The 14,578-nt window shown below is 41.7% G+C and overlaps 1 long non-coding RNA gene across 1 annotated transcript in view; it reads left to right on the forward strand.

Annotated features, from left to right (window-relative positions):
• The window catches only part of LOC142080885 (uncharacterized), a 49,342-nt gene extending 39,903 nt beyond the window's left edge, over positions 1-9,439 (forward strand). The window contains exon 8 of the long non-coding RNA XR_012673152.1: positions 8,688-9,439. This is a non-coding gene — a long non-coding RNA (uncharacterized LOC142080885). The remainder of the gene's footprint in view (positions 1-8,687) is intronic.
• Positions 9,440-14,578: the final 5,139 nt, after the last annotated feature.

Here is a 14,578-nt window from a genome sequence, read left to right on the forward strand (position 1 = left end):
TTCCCATTCGCTCATATTTGAGAGAGTTGGAAAGGGGGTCTCTGGTATGTGGGATCTGAGGTAAACGAGGAAGCAGACTAAAAGAGGGAGCTGCGGTGCAGCTACAGAGGTGCCAGCTGAATCACAGAGTGGCAGGTAATGCAGGACTGCAGGACACAGCTTCCTCCCATGGAGGAAACTCATCTTCTTTGGTTTCCTTCTCACAGCACACCTTGGACTTTTCTTTTGGTAAGACTCAAGGTGCTGTTGGTCATTATTATAGACCCTGTGGCATTTTTGACAGATGTCAAGTATGTTTCGGGCCAAGCCAATGTAGAGTAATTGCAATCTGAATGGATATTCCTCACATTTTGTACCAAAACCATTCTCTAGTGCTGTTGCAGACAACTGTGAGGCCCGTATGTGGTCCACCCCAGCAGCAACGGCACATCAGTGGAAGGGAAATTGAGTTTTTTGCTTATGAGACAGTCTGTGCTGACAGGGAATGAAGGGCAGCATGGCAATACAAGCTCTCTGCTCATTGCTCATGCTTTGCATCAGATGCAATTTCTCTCAAAACATTGCTTTTATCCATGTGACTTCAAGTTTCTCTTGAAAATGGAAATGGTCCTGAGACTGAAAAAAGATTTTGATTTCTCCTTTGTCTTCTATCACGATTTATTTGTTTGTTGCCTTTAATGATTTACACGTTTGGGAATAGAACGAGTATTGGCCTGCAGTGCAGACAAATTAAATAGAGGAAGGGCAAAGTAGCTTAGGGCATTTTTAACAGGCTTAGAAACCTTTTTTTCCAGGTCATAAGTTGGAATCCACCCTGGGGAATCTAAGGTGGTGAGAGTTTATCTGCCAGTAAGGCAGAAGTGATATCAGATACTGAGCAAGGAAGTTAGAGGATGATGTGCATGGGAAACGATTAACAGGGGAGGGCAAGAGGTGACAGAAAGCAAGAGTCCTCTTCTTTTACTTCCCCATCTGTCGCTAAGTAGCTTACACTGTTTACATTCCTTTCAAATCAGTTCCTAAGTTGCTTATTTCTCCATGCGTACCTGTGGTCTGTTTGAAACACGCTGATGGTCTTACTCCTGGCTACAAAACCAGAAAATCCTCCCTGGGAGAAGGGAACAGAGCATCTCGGGGGATGTGCAGCAACTGTACCTGTGAATGACAAGTGAAACAGGCACTCATGTCAACTTTAACTTCTGCGGGTGCCCTACCTCCCATGGCAAGCTGCCAACAAGAAAGGTCCCAATACCAGGCTGCTTCCCCATTCTCCTTGCATCAAATCATGCCTGCAGCCCTGTGTCAGCAAGCGCCTGTAGTCCTACAGCCTGGGGTACAGTCAAACTTGGCTCCAATATCTCTCTGGAAAAAGAGTGCCTGCTCCTATCCTTAGCAGCACTGCCTTCACTCAGGTGTAGTCATTGAGAGAAAATCCCTACGCTCAATGAAGCCTGTCCAGTGTTAGCTGATGATGAGTGGAAGCGTCACTGCTGGAAGCTGCTCAGCTCAGATCCTGCTCTCTGAACTGATAGCTTTTGGCTTTCCATGGTTTTTGTATGCGTAACAGAAGTAGCATATAAGGCACTTCATAGCATCCTTACCGTGGTATTACCACAGTTCAGTCCACTTTGTGCACTATGTACTAAAACATGGGGCACTCAGCATCAACCAGTCCTGACCTGAGCTGATTCCTTCATTCACACTGTTGAACTACAGATTTGCTGCTTCAGATTTTGTTGTGGTGTGAAGCATTCCTATGGGTTGATCTTTTCTCTTATTTCTTAAAATAAGCCACTTAGAGTTAAGGCTGATGATGTTAGACTGTCTTAGTAGGCACGGGAAGTTTCCTATGAGTAGTGCTTTATTTATATTTTAAAGGCAGAGCTTAAAAAATGTTGGCAAAATATAAGCCCCTTCCCTTTTTAGACTCTGCTCATTCTAACCTTTCAACTAATTTGAAGTTTGTGGTCGTCCATTGTAACTGCCTCAGTGTAAATGGAGAAATTTGGGGTACAAAGCGTATGTAAATCCAGAGTTACGCTTTCTCAGATTCAGCAGCAAGTTGGAGCTGAGTATCCTGACTTTTAGAGCTTTGGTACCAGTAATTAGCATGCAGAGCATATATTTTTGAGGGCAGAGAACATCTCTCTGTTATGTGAGTACATGCTTAGCATAATAGATAAGCCCCATCTTCTTGTGACCTTCAAGGAGCAACCATAATATAAAGCAATAACAGCATCACCTTCTGAAATCTCAAAGAGGCACCCCAAAGATTTACCCTCCAATCTTTCAGCAGTCAGCACTTCAGAAACTTTCTGAACTGCTGGCTGCATTGGATTTAATAGTCCCCGATAGACTTATTTCAGGGTTAATTTGTCTAATCCCTTTTTGAAGCCATTTATACTTCTGGATTTCACAACGGAACCCATTTATACTTCTGGATTTGCCCGAGGGAAAAGGACCTGGGGGTGTTGATTGACAGCCGGCTGAACATGAGCTGGCAGTGTGCCCAGGTGGCCAACAAGGCCAATGGCATCCCGGCCTGTATCAGAAATAGTGTGGCCAGCAGGAGCAGGGAGGTGATCGTGCCCCTGTACTTGGCACTGGTGAGGCCACACCTCGACTACTGTGTTCAGTTTTGGGCCCCTCACTACAAGAAGGACATGGAGGTGCTGGAGCGTGTCCAGAGCAGGGCAACGAAGCTGGTGAAGGGCCTGGAGCACAAGCCTTATGAGGAGCGGCTGAGGGAACTGGGGTTGTTTAGCCTGGAGAAGAGGAGGCTGAGGGGAGACCTCATTGCGCTCTACAAGTACCTGGAAGGAGGTTGTAGTGAGGTGGGTGTTGGTCTCTTCTCCCAAGTAACTAGCGATAGGACGAGAGGAAATGGCCTCAAGTTGCGCCAAGGGAGGTTTAGGTTGGACATTAGGAGAAATTTCTTTACTGAAAGAGTGGTCAGGCCTTGGAACAGGCTGCCCAGGGAAGTGGTTGAGTCACCATCCCTGGAAGTATTTAAAAGTCCTGTAGATGAGGCACTTAGGGACATGGTTTAGTGGGCATGGTGGTGTTGGGTTGACAGTTGGACTCGATGATCTTAGAGGTCTTTTCCAACCTTAATGATTCTATGGTTCTATGATTCTAACATCCTGTGACAGCAAATACCACAATTTAATTGTGTTGCCTGAAGAAGAATTTCCTTTTGGTTTTTTTTGATTTTTCTACCTGATAATTTCATTGAGTGCCTCCAGCTCTGTGTATTAACATAATAATTCCCTGTTCATGTTCTTAATACCATTCATGCTTTTGTAAACTCTATTAAATCCCTCTTTTGCTGTCTTTTTTCCAGTCTGACGAGTTACAGTCTTGTTCTTCACTGCAAAAAAAGCTCTTCTGTGCCTATGGTCAGTTTTCCACTCCTCTTTATAACATTTCTCTGCATTCTGTGCTCTGAGATAGAGACTAGGAGTATTCAAGATGCAGGTACATTGTGGATTTATCCTGCAAAATGATAATGTTTTTTTTTTCATTGTGTTTTTCTCTCATCTTCTTTCCTAGCAGTTCCTAAAAGCCCCTCTGGGCATTTCTGACAGCAGCTGAACACTGAGGTGACCTTTTCTAATTATTCAAAGTGACTCCAAGATTTCTCTCCTGAGCAGTGCTGATCATCGTGTACCTATAGCTAGTGTTATTTTTCCCCACATGCATTAGTTGACATTCGCCACCACTGAGTTTCATCTTAGTTCAAGACATCCTTCTGCAGCTCTTCACAATTACCTTCAGTTTTGACTGTTCTGAGCAATGCTGTATCATCAGCAAACTTTGTCACCTCACTTGTACTGCTTTCCCAGGTTGTTTATGAATATAGTGCACAATATATTTGAAACCTTTTTCCATTGGGAAAACTAATTGTACGGTTTGTTTCCTGCTACTAATTTCTTCTTATTCTGGGAATGCTTGGCTTCATTGCAAGCAGAGATGTTCACACTGTATTGACCAGGTGCGTCCTAGGCCATATGCTTATTGATATTGACTGAATGCTTTAACAAATTTGTGAGACATGACTTCTTTTTGCAGAAACTGTTGGATCCTTCTCCAGCATATCATATTTACATGTGTATACTTTATTTATATTTATTTATATTTATTTATATTTATTTGTATTTATATACAGGTGTATTCTTTATTTTGGTTTCTAGTAATTTACCCGCTGTAGAGGTCAGGTTTACTGATCCATCATTCCCTCAGTCTTCTATGGAGCCATTAGGAAAAACCCCAATGTTTTCACATTTTTCACCTTTTCTTTCTCAAGATACTGAGGCAGAATTTTTCACTTTCTTTAATCATTTTATATGAGTTTGGCTGAGGTAGCAGCTACTAGGGGTCCTCTGAAGGCCTAGAAAATAAGAGGTGTTATCCCCAATAAATTGGGAATGTTTTGGACTCTTTCTGGACATCTATGCTCTAAGAATAGTGATTACTGCAAATACTTTATTATGCTCAGCAATGTCTCCTGTTAGCCTTTCCATATTTCTGGGGGGATTTCATAACCTCACATTCTGCTTGTGCTTTTCGGGAGGAATTACGTGTACCACAAAGTGCTATTTTGTCTGTTGTCTAAACACTTCATCTCAGGCTAGAACATAATCTCTTGCTTTTTGTTTACATTTTTCATCACATTGAATATTGCTTTTTATTTTAATGCCTGTGTCTTTTTCCAACACTGCTGGAGAAACCAGTCTTTTATTTTCAGCAAACATTTCTCCAATAAGTGATGAGTATATCTTGTTTTGGAGTTTAATTCTGTTGCTTCTCTAGGCTATCTTTACAGAATTATTAACTACCTCTCTGTGTTTGGAATACAGCTCATTTAAATAAGCAAGAGATCTGCACTGTTACGTGTTTTATATTTGTTTACATTGCATTGATGTAAGATGGATCCCTCTCCAAATGCGCAAGGGGTATTTTTACATCCCACTAGTATTTCACACTTGGACTGTATCTTAGCAAATTTAACATTACATGATGAAAACTAAATTTTTGAAACAAGCTCTCCATTAGTTTCAAATTGACTTCTACAATTATTTTCACTCCTAAGCAAATACTACTAGGATTTAAATCAGCTGTACACAATTTCCAGCATCATCATCTTGATCTTCCCGCTTCATTTAGGGATCTTAATGAAAATGCAGCTGGCTACTCCTGTTGCGTATGGACAGCACCTAATCATTCTGAATTTTGAAGACACATCTTTTGGCAGTGCAACTGATTTAAGTAAATCATGATGTCTCTGATGCTGGTGGATTGATGATCCATGTTTTTATATTGTTCAAATATCTGCTTATAACTGTACCTTACATCAAGCAAAGTCACTTTGTAACATATCCTTAAAAAAGCGATGAATGTTGCCAAATAATTTTATTTTATTATGAATTTCTATAGATTCCCCCTACTTTTTACTTATTTTGATTACCAGTTCAGTCATTCTACACTGAGTACATCAGGTAAAGTTCACATCTCTTGGGCCAGTCTTTGACTAGATGAAAATAGATGGTGGTTGACAAGCTTCCTTTTTTTTTTTTTATTCATCTTCTTCGTTTTTGTTTTATTCTGTAAATTTTCGATCTCAAATTAAGCTTACACAGCCTTTAATATCACAGCCCATGCATTAACTTTTTGTAATACCCCATGAGAGTTAAAGAATAAGAGTGTATTGTCCAATGTTGAGCCTCATTTAGTTTTTCTGGTCAGAAATAAAGCCCTATGTAAAGAAGTGAAATATTTCTGTTTCTTAGGACTTTTTCACTAAACATTTCTTATGTTTCTCGGTGCCAAAAGTATGTTTTGACTGTTGAGTGAACAATTTTCCATGAAACCTTTTTGCATGCCCAAATGGCAGAAAGGAAGTGCTTCCAGCTTTGGTCCAGCAATACATATAAGAACATAAATCTCAAGCTGGTAAGAGAAGGACTTCCCGGCTCTGAAACATCTTCAAACACCTTTTGCCTGAAATTTCTCTTTTTCATCTCAGTACTTTACATATTGAACTCCTGACAAGTGCTCAAGAATCAAATTTGCACTAAGGATTTCTCTGCCAGTAACTTTGAGACTTACTTAAGAGTAGGCAAGTCTGTCTTCATACAGACAGAGGAATGAGGAAGCATTGAAATTAAGTGATTTACAAGGGAAAATTATGGTGATAATGTGGATGTTCATGGTTTCCTGGCTCTCAGTCCTGTAATTGGATCCTTAGGCAATTCTTCTTCTGTCCTGTAGTTGTGCCATCCTGGCTGAAAATGAGGCCAAACCATGAGTATGAATCTCAGCATCCCCAGAAGTCGGGATGTAGCCTGTAGGTTCTCTCTTAAATAGCTTCAGTGTGAAGCAGAATGTGTTCAGATCCCTGAAGAGTAGCTCGAGTTTTTATTTTCTCTACTAGTTTTTAGTTATACTATTTTTTCTGATCAACGTCTGAACTTTTTGATGATTGCAAGTGTGGGGAGGGGCTGGAAGAAGTGAATAGTAGGTTGGTACCAACCAGTGACATTAGCAGTTGCAATGAGAAAAATTCTGATGATAACTCTTTAGCTGGGCAGTCTTGGAGGAAAAACAGATGAAATCACTGGCTAAAATGGATGTCTGCAGCTTCGTTAAATCTCTCACAAAGAACCAAGCCCTTGCCTGATAGTTTTTACAAAGGCAGGAGCAGCCAGAATGCCAAGGGAAAGCTCAGTTCAGACAAACACTTCAATGGTATTTCAGTACAGAAACCCTGCTTTCCTCCTTGTGCTGCAAGAATCAAAAGCAACACAAAGTCTCAGGCTTAGAATTCTTTTTTAGTATTTTTTTTTCCCTATAAGAGTCAGCTTAAATTCAGACATGAGGCAAATGCTGGATTTGAAAATGCAGCTTTTAGTGAGCAATGAATCTGGCATCCACACACTGCATTGTGCTGCCAGTCCTTTTTTATATACCAACTCCTGTGCTTCCTACTGCCTTATGAGCTGGGGCTGTCTGTGCCATGATGTCGCTATTATGACAATGATATCACCAGTTGCCTGCACCATCCCATCCCTTTAGATTTGGAGTTCTAAGAAACAGCAGATTGGGAAAAATCAAGTAAATGTCAACTCTCTGGACTTAAAATTAGTCCTTTCTTCTGAGGATCTCATTGCATGTGATACACCCAGGCCAATATTCCTGGGAATTATGGAATCAGATGTTCTCATTTCACATGTATGAGGCACAACACAGTTGAGCAGCTTGCCTGGGAGAATACATGAAACCTTCAAGAACAGATTCACCTCTCCTTATTCTCATACTGTGTGCTAGCCAAATAGCTGTTCTTGTCCAGCAGTCCTCTGAAGTGAGGCCTGATACATCCAAAGCATGAGTAAAAGTCCAGCAAAATAACTTTCAGATGCAGTGTTGCAGGACAGGTTTTCAGGGGAAAGCAGCTGCCTTCAATAGCTGTGAGACTTATGATGGGGAGCTCAGGACCTCTGAAAATCAGAATGTCTGCTAATATATAACATCCTCTGTTGGCTTGGGATCCGCAACTCAGCTGTGGAATGATTCTCATGTGCTATCACCTGTCTAGTCTAACAGTGATAAATGCTCTAACAGGGAGAAAGAAAAATACGTTTACTACATATCCTTTGCTGTTATCTTTCTGAACCTGGACAGCTCATTCTACTCCCCTGTTCCTCAGGGGCTGAACTATTCCATGGGGCCATTTCTTCCTCCTGTTATTTGCAGACTTTGTTCTTCCCTAACCTGCCAGTTATCCACAGTTACATCCGACTTACCTGTCAGGCTTTGGTTTTCTGTTTTCCTCCTTCTCTGCTAGTTTCTTTCCCTCCATCTTTCTCTCTGCGTGGCTTCCTTGTCTCCTCCTTCCTTTGCTTTTATATCTTTTCACCTTTTCTGTGTGCTATGCACCTCTTCAATCCTCCCTGCCTTCACCCTGGCTATCTCCTCTTATATCCTGTGCCTTCAATCTGTCTCCTGAGGAGGGCTGAACTGTGGTGATGGGACGTCCCTTACACAACCTCCCAGTTACTCAGATGCCTGTCAGGGCAAGTGCCCCAGGGAAAGCTGAGGAAGTAACTGGAGCAGGGGGAGATCTCTAGGAGCAGATAGTCGGAGGTCAGCTAACTAACTGTAGTTATGTGGTAATGGAGTGCTGCAAGAACTGTAAATTGTGAGAACACTCACTGAACCCTAGCTAAACTGTTTTGTATTCGCATACTTTCAATGTGTATCAGCCGAAAGTGGGTTGCGCAGAGTATTTTGCAAAATGCTCTGAATAAATGAACTTGTATAATTAGCGAACAAATTTTTCCACCAACTTTCCAATACCCCACTTCATTTCCTTCCAGTGGTTTCCGAACTTAGCTGCAAAAGTAGTCATTTCACTTGAACCAGCTCCTGATAAGCTCTTTTCTCTGATTCATAATATGGTCTGTCTATTCACATGTGTTGTTCTCACCTTTTCGTCTGTCTTTTCTCTGATCCCTGGTCATTCTCTTTTCTCAGTACAAGCTTTTGGCTCGGGTGTTATTTGCAGGGCTGCATGAAGACACCTGAGTTAGCCTGTTAGCTCAGGTAGTGAAAGTGGTTTTTCCAGATCAGTATGTTGCCTTTCCTGGGCTAAAAAATTCTCTCTTTCTTTTTTTTTTTTTTCTTCACAGGGTGTGTTAACCTGGGAAGACTGTTTCTTGTACCTGCGCTTGACCATTGAGAGTTATATCAAGTATTTCTCTGTGCAGAACTGCTGTTCCCCAGCTTTGTCTCCACGTCCACCTCTGCAGCTTCTTTCAGGCTATCCCAATGGCTGGCTTCATCTTCCTCTTCCTTCAAAACTCTTCTGAGACTTCACTTCAAAGATCCTTATAAGTGACAGCTTCAGTGACAGGTAAAGTCATTAACCTACTAATAAAAGTAACTTATAAAAAAACCCTCAAAACATTTTTTTATATCCTGGAAACAGGCCCATAATCAGACTAACCATTTGCTGATTTTCTTCCTGTATTTCTACATTGTCCATTCTTATCTCATCTAATTCACATCATGGCTGAATCCATGCTTATTTCTCTGTATTTTTGTGTATTATTAATGTGCATAGGAGTCCTGATAATACAGCATGTACATGTGATTTGGAGAATATATGCATGTGAATATTGCCTTCCAACTGAACTATATCCAGAGAGAGAGACTGGAAGGCAGATCTTCTGCTCCCCCAGCTAGTGTGTATATGCAAAGCACCAGACTGAAGGAGCATCTATATTATTGCTTGCTCAAAGCAGCAGAGTCTCTGTCATACATAATACAGAGACATCATTACTAATATAAAACACTGCTGGGGAGAAGGGACACATGGGCGGGCCAAGATGGCAGATGGCTTTTAGTGGCATGCTGCTTTCAGTTCTTCTACCTTTGTAATTTGTGCAATTTAAAGCCTTTGGTTACTGTTTTTAGTCTGCTGTCCGTTGGCCCTAGTGGGAGCTTTTGTTGTTGTGCAAGAATGTAGTGTATTTTTAGTGAGGGCCACAGCCAATAGTATGTGCTGTGTTCTCCTGGCGACTGATGTTACAAAGGCAGGCTAGTCAAGAATAGCTTTTACGATCAGCTGGTTTGCTGAAGAATTGATGAAAATAGCAGTTGTCTTGGCCATATAACCTCTGCTCTGCTGTACTGCAGGATTTTGTGGTTGCTCTGTAAGGTGCTAGCACTGAGGTAGAAAGCTCTTTGGCAGCTAAAGAGGGAGGTTGGAAATAAAATATACTTCGAAGAGAGGCAGTTTGTAAGTAGGGATAGGGATGTATGAGAGTACCTTCCCTGATTTGCGTAGTGATGGAAAAATTCTTTGCAGGGCTGAGGAAAGTGAAGGAGCCAAGTGGCCCTGAATGGTGTTCAGGAAATTTGAGGTTACTTCTGGCCCTGTTGTGCAGGCCAAAGTCACTCAGGTTCCTTTAGCCTCAGCCTCACACCTGTAAAATGAAAATAACGCTTTGCCATTTGAAAATGCATTGAGTCATTCTCCATCCCTTCATTCTCTGGGAACTCTAATGCTCTCTGAGACCCATTGACGGATCATGCTAGAGAAGCGCAAGGTGCTGGTATAGTTGGCGCCTATGATAGCTCCACTGGGCAAGACTGTGACTGGCCTGTGTGTAGCTGGGGAAAGTTTCTCTTCCTTTTTGCACAGACTGCACAGGGCCAGTCACAGCCATAAACTCTGCCGTTCAGACCAGTGCCTGCAGGCAGATGCAGCAAAGAAGGTTGACTCATTTTCTATTCCCAAACTCCTTTTTTACTCACTTCAGAACCATAAAATTTAGCATCTATTACATCTTATGCAGAGAGGGCTGCTCACCTCTAGCTGCTATGATAGATTTAATTTTTTAGGTGGCTGAACTACCTTGTTGTGGCTTGGCCCAAAAGTGGAAGCACAGAAGTGCTCTGAATGAGCACATTGCAGATGGGAGAAGCAGGAAGTGGTGAAATTTTTGTGAGGCACCCTTTCTCCTGCTTTAATTTCTAGGCTGAAGAAACTGAAAGAAGCAACCCACCTTGTGGAAGCTGTTGTGCATGCTGCTGAACTAGAAAGAAGCCCAAGATGCAAAGCCTGAAATTTTGATTTCTCTGTCTGTCTTTCCTCCTTTTTTACAACCCTTCTGCATTTTCTGATGCTTTGCTTCCATCTCTGATTTTTATTTTTTATATTTGTGAGGCCCTCTCTAATTAGAGCATATAAAACAACTCGGCTAAGCACAAGGTTTATTGTACTGCAATGTGGTCTTTAACTTTACACGGTATGCATTTTCATGGCAGTTTTAATACCAAACCAAATCTGCATATGTACAAGTTTATATGCATCTGTTACCAAGTGTGGGACTCCTTGTACTGAAAAGCCAGTGCGCAAGCAATCTTGCCAAGGAGTTTTGTTGCATTTCTGTAATAACAAGAACTTTGGTTCAGACTCACAGCTAAGAGATGCATTTCTGAAATACCTTTGCATATGTATATTGGTTCTTTTGAGCTCAGAAAAGTATTCAGCCTAAGTACAAGATGAATTCCTGAAATTAGTTTAGGAGTTTCCTAGACATGCTTTTGGATTCTTTTTTAGCTTCCTGCTTCCTATATTTTTATCCATTTCCCTAGGCTCTGAACATACATTATAAGTGGATTTTTTATCAGAATTTGAGTGAAGCATGAATGTAATAGCCTATTTTCAACTCTAGTTTCAGGAGTTGTTTTCATTCACAATGCATACAGTAGCTATAAAAAGACATATTATATTTTCAAGGTCTGTCACATTATTTATAATGTGAGAACATAAAACCTCTCTGATGTGTCCTGATAAACAGTCAGACCCAGTAGCTCAGCTGAACAACAGGTTCGGTACATCAGGTGCATAACCAGCTTCAGGTAGAGTAAAGAAGCCAAGGGTATAGGAACATACTCTTTCTAGAGGACAAGAGTGTACTCCGATATCTGCAGTTTCAAGTGCTGGAGTATGTGGGTTAACACAACATTTCTGGTATTTTGTGGCCTAGCACTGCTACCTTCCAGGCAGTCAGTCATCTAAGCAAAATTTCCACATGGGTGACTGCTGAAAAACACAATGCCCCTTACCCTAGGGTAATCCTAGTTTCGTTAAAGTCAATGACAAACCTGCCTTTGACTTCAATGGGGTCAGGACTGGTGATGTCTGATTTCCATTCGAGCTTAGAGTTGTAGATATCTTGCAGGAAAACAACTCAGGCTTCCACTCAGGGAATGGAAGAGGTCCATGGATTTGCAGATCTTTTGCCTTTATGGATGCAGATCCTTCACCTTTAATGCCAAAGAGGGTTTCTCGCCCTCTGAATCCAGATGTGCCAATAGAAGAAATTACTGCCCTCCTTCTAGAGGTTATTGCTTCCTGACTCTTTAAATTGTTTAAGGGAAAATTAACCAGATTAGTGTATACAACTGGAAAATGTGGTTTCAGCTGGGATATTTGACCTGGAGTGAATTGGGGAGTGCTCACACATGCTGCGTAGCCCACAGATCAAGATAAAGTAAAAAAACCAGGAGGTGCAGAATTGGCTGTGAGTGTTAAACTCTGGGTCAGGAAAAGGACATGTGCCCACAGTTTAGGTCATCACAAGAGTACCACCACCTCGTGGCTCCTTCGTGTGCTTGATATGGCTGAAGGGCACTACCTACCAGAGCTGTGTGCGCATGGAGATACAGTGCTTGAATTACTCTCAGGAAGAACCTTACAAGGATAGAGGGCTATATGGAATTTGACAGCTTGCCTGAACCAAATCTTCTTCCTAAGGCTGGGTGAAGCACTTTGATCTCTGGGTCTTATATTCGTGCTGGAAAAGCTTTTCCTTATGTTTCTTCTCTGCTGGTCCTGGTGTTCCCACAGAGTTGCTGCCACAGGTTGAGGCTCTCGGGCTGTGGTGTGAGGTCTGCTGGTGGGGCAGGGAGTCAGCCAGTGATATATTCTTGTGATGTGGGCTCAGCACACCTTCAGAGGGTGGGAGGTACCTCACAACAGCTGAGTTGCAACAGCCACATCAGGCTCTTTCTACTTTAATGTAGCTTTTGTTTTCTGCTTGTTTTTGGTAGTGCTCCAAAAGGACATTTCAAATGGCAAACTGCAATATGGCTTTCCGCATTTACATTTAAAAGCCGTCCTCAAGCCTACAAGGTGCTCACAGAAAAATGTGTGTGTATGATTATGTACACGCAATGAAAACATAAACAGCACTTACAATGAGGTGTTTTCCACATGTAAGTGCAAGGCCCTAGTGGGCATAGCTGAGTTCAGGTATGGGTTCAGGTGCTGGTGAATGCTCTAGTGCATGTAACTGAACTGATGGGTTGGTATCTGGTGTCTGCCATTTTAGTGCCCCTGCCATATTTTGGTTTGCTGTAAAATACATGCTGCTGGACTAAATCATTGGAGAATGGTATAAATCAGATGAAACAAAAACAAATAGAAAATATAAAGAAATTGCTGGAACAACACAAAAGGACTCCTTCAGCAGTGATCAGAGCTTTAGTTCACAAGAAAATGACGGACTCATTTGAGCAATACACTCTCTGGATCTCTTACATGTGCAAATGGCTGACAAAGGCAGGCTTCTTCATTTGCAAGTGACAGAAATAGTTTTGTTGTGCAGTATGAGTTGCAGGACTTTGGGCTCAGCTGTGTTTTACAAAAAGAGAAGGTTTCCCCTCATTTTTGTTATATAGTTTTTCAACACTAGAATGTCCTCTTTTGTTTTATGCTGCATACCTATGTACAAAGTAAACAGTCCTTGATGGCTGACCATAAACAGCATTTGGTACCTCTGATCTGTGTCTCCCTGTCTGTGGCAGAAATCTAATCTTATTTACAGAAAGAATTTTATGAACATTTATGTATCATACAATTTACTTTCAAAATGATTCCATAACTCCATAATTCACAGACTGTGCCACTTCGGTGCCAGCATTTCTTTTGCATCTTGTTTGTTTGCAAGAAGGTTCTTCTGGCATTTTTTGAATTATAAGTTGGCAAACAAGAATTTTTTTCCTCTCGACTTCAAAGCAAACACAGCAATAAAGACTTAACAGCTGGATCCTTGTGGGAAGCCTGCTGACACCTAATTTAGTGTCTGATTTTAAATTATGTTAAGAAATGAGAAGAAGAGTGAACTTGTTCAAGTAGTTTGTGCTATTCAAATTCTGATTGTGAAGTCCCGTATCCTATTAAAGCAATGAAACTGCGGCCCTTGTGCAATGCAAGGCAGCTGGGATCTTAGGGTTGGGACAGCGGTAAGTGGGCCACAGCCCTACAGTGTGAAGCTGCTGACCCCTGTGCACCCTGGGTGGTTTTAGGGCTCAGATAGAGCAGTGTGCTGAGGCCAGAAGACGGCAGAGAGGGCAGAAGTGATGCTACACTTCGTTTTCTTGTAGCTTTTGTGCTGAGTGGGTAGATCTGCAGGCTAATTTCCAGGACAAATGATTGAAACAGCAAATTCACAAGGGGTGTTTTGGACTCTTCTGTGAAGGTTTCTAAGTCCAAGTTGAACAGCTATCCATCAGGGAAGGTCTAGGTTACAAGGAGCTGCAAGGCGCTGGGCCAGCAGATCTCTTGAGATTCTTTTTGGCTGTAAACTTATCTAATTTTATTATTATAATGATGAAATTCTGGGCAAGAACAACTGAAAGGGAGACAAGAAATTCTATTAGCTGGGCGATAACAGAAAAGGGAAATGCTTTTCATTTTTCCTTTTTCTATCAGGTGATCACTCTTAAAATGAGCAGTTGCTGTAATACTTGTCATCCTTTCCATTATAATTTCCTTTGTCGCTTACTGACGTTGGGTGAAAAGGTGACCCAAAAGACTAGTGAAAATCAGTGACTTTCAGTTGGCTTCACTGGGGACTCAACTTCTCAGCCTCAGGAAATTCAAGGGGGGTTTGTATTACTTGTTACATTTGTGCAGCCGTGATCAAAGTGCATCAGAGGGCTGAGCACCATATCCTTGCAGTGATCAGCTTTTGGCCTGGTCTATGCTACTGTGCTAGGTTGCTGC

The sequence above is a fragment of the Calonectris borealis genome, chromosome 3 (assembly GCF_964195595.1).
Source record: "Calonectris borealis chromosome 3, bCalBor7.hap1.2, whole genome shotgun sequence".
In the NCBI taxonomy this organism is placed as follows: Eukaryota; Metazoa; Chordata; class Aves; order Procellariiformes; family Procellariidae; genus Calonectris; species Calonectris borealis.